Source organism: Gekko japonicus, unplaced genomic scaffold (genome assembly GCF_001447785.1).
Source record: "Gekko japonicus isolate JY-2015 unplaced genomic scaffold, Gekko_japonicus_V1.1 scaffold683, whole genome shotgun sequence".
NCBI lineage: Eukaryota > Metazoa > Chordata > Lepidosauria > Squamata > Gekkonidae > Gekko > Gekko japonicus.
Window position 1 is genome coordinate 421,092 of NW_015162499.1, and position 2,905 is coordinate 423,996.

Genomic DNA, 2,905 nt, shown 5'->3' on the forward strand with positions numbered 1-2,905 from the left:
AAGGAGAAGTGAATACCGGAATTTAGTGGAGCTTATCCCCCCCCTTCTCTTCTTTTTAATTTTCTGTTTCTTTAAATGTGGGCACGGAAAGGAAATGGGGAATCTTTCTTCAGGGGCCTGTGGGGATTCTTGGCAGCCCTTTGTAAGGACAAATAGCTCTCCCACACAAAGCAATTCCTGAAATAGAATTAGTGAAAGACCAGGATTCTCCTTCTCAATAGAAGGTCATTTAAAAAAAAAATCTTTGGAAGGATAGCATTTTCCTCCAATGTACCACATATAGTTCAAGAATGTTCTCACAAGCGTAAGTAATTGTAGCTGGCTGTGAGTGCCAAATCCTTCAGTGCAACCTTTCTAGGTGATTATCAAGCTTGGATCTTTGTCACGAGAGCCAGCGGTCAAGTCAGGCGGGTATCATCCCTCTGTGCGACTTTAAAGCTCAGAGCAGATTTATACGTACTTGGTGGTGAAACCGTCCAGGGCAAAAGCATCACAGTTATTTCACCTTATGGCTGAGATCTCCAGCCGTTTACTATGTATGTTTCAAAAATGGACTTGTGGTCGTACTCTTCATGTATGGGAAACTCCTTTTTAGGTATGCAGTGGAAAAGAAACCCATGTGATTTTTTAAAGGCCATTTTTATTGATTTAAAACATTTCTATGCCATTTTTTGCTCCCAAGTGGCAAATATTCCAAACATTAAAACAGTCCAAATTATTAAACATTTTATACACAAACACACATAAACACACACACACACACACACACACACACACACACATGGCCTGATTCCTCCCAGCATGGTATGTTTGTGTTGTCATTCTTTCCCCTCCCACCATGGGCTTTTCCTAGGGTTGCTAGGTCCCCCCCCCCAGGGTGTGTGTGTGTGTGGGGGGGGTAGGGTTTCCATCTCCAGCTGGAAAAACTTCAACTTTGGGGATGGAGCCTGGGGAGGACAGGGACTTCAGTGGGGTGCAATTCCGTACAGTCCATCTTTCAAAGCATCCATTTGCTCCGGGGGAACTGGCATCTGTAGTCTGGAGATGAGTTGTAATTCTGGGGGAGGTCAAGCTCCCACTCAGAGGCTGGTCTCCCTAGCTGGTCCCTGTTCCAGGCTCAATGCTGTCTCCTGGCCAGCCCTGAATAGAATGTGAAGCAGCTCTAAGGGAAACGGAACCCCGAGTCAAAATAGTGCAGAAATGATTTAGCGTTATCAAATGTAATGTATTGTATCAAATCTAATTCATGCTATGAAGGAGCTCTTCAGTAGGACAAGGGCTGATATTTCTTTTTCTTTTTAAACTAAAGAATCCCAGGTCACCTTCATCTCATTGGAGAGGCAAACTTTCCCCTGACTGAAAAAAGGAGGGAAAGAACAATGATGGCTATCGGCACCTCTAGTGATAGAGAAATGGAGTCTGCTGGGAAGAGGAGCAAAGGAGGTGGGTAGGCTTTTGCTAAGGGAGGGAGATTCCACCCCCCTTCACTGTCTTCCTATATATTATCTTCTGCCGCGAGCATCTGCAGTGCTGTTCTCATTGGCGTAATGTTGCCTGCTCCTGCTGTAATGTAACGGAAAGCTGTTCCTGTATCTGAGTTATAATATATCAAAAAGGGTTTCTCAAAGGTGTGCGCTATATATTTGCAACCGAACTCACTGAGCTTTACAATTCAGCAGTCGGAAGACAGAGTATCACTGGCTGTGCGATCCAAAGTTGGAAAGATTTCAAATAATCGTTTGTCTCTTGCAGCTTTGTGTGTGTGTGGAGGATAGTGAGGCCAAGGGATGCGTAAATTACACTTTGGTGTTCTCAAAGCGATTGTGTCGCAGGTCAGGCAGAGCTGGCGTGTGTTCCTTGTGGGTAGCGTGGGTCCAAATGTGAGAAGCCGAGTTGAGAGTTCAGTTCGGGAGTCCAGAGCCAACCAAAGGGTTGTCCAAGAGGCATAGTCAGGCAATCCAAAGGTTACTCATGAGCAGAGATCACAGAGCTGAGAAGCAAGGTCAAGGGCCAGTCTGGGAGTCACACAAGTAAGGCAAGGTCTGGGGCAGTGGTTGTAGAATCAGCAGTAAGATGGCTTGTTGCTTCCACACCTAAGAACCTCCCTCTGCTGGTTTTTATAGGCATTTGCCTAATGGTCATGCTTGCAGCCAGCTGGTTGGGGGTAACTCTGCAACTACTCAAGCAGCTGGTGTCAGGCCAGGAGATGAGCACTTTGCTGTCTCTCCTGTAGTTCTGCTCATAGCCCCTGTCTGCAGTGCTCAAAGGGTGTGTGATATTGGAGGGCTGGGAATGATTAACTGAGTTTTACCTGTTGCACCAGGGCTGGAATGCAGTGGCTCTTCGGCTGTTTGCTGTGAGTCCTGACAAACCTGCAGTTCGTCTTCCTGCTCGCCAGCTCCTGCTGACTCAGAGCTGGCTACATGGGGCTCCTCTTCTCCTGAGTCCTCACTGAGCCCTGGCTGACCCATGACAGATTTTTTTTAAAATGGCACCAATCACCAAATATGACCTTCTTCCCCCATATATCACTTCTAGGTGTGCCAATTTATAGAGCTTCATGCTGGCTTTACCGATATTTGGAGAAACGAGACTTAATGCCATTATTAATGCATATCTTCATATCTGGTGGAGATGTGATAAAATACGACCTTACTGGAAAAAAATCCATAAAACCCTAAGAGAATTATTTAAAATAAACATCCCTTTAAAACCTGAAATATACCTACTAAATATGATCCCGGACAGTATAAAAAACCACAAATCAATAATAACATACATCTTTACAGCAGCGAGAATATTGATAGCAAGGCGGTGGAAGTCGAAAGCTATACCATCTATCAGAGAACTTAAACACAAGATTTTGGACATTGCGGAAATGGATAAACTGAGTTTAGAATTGAAT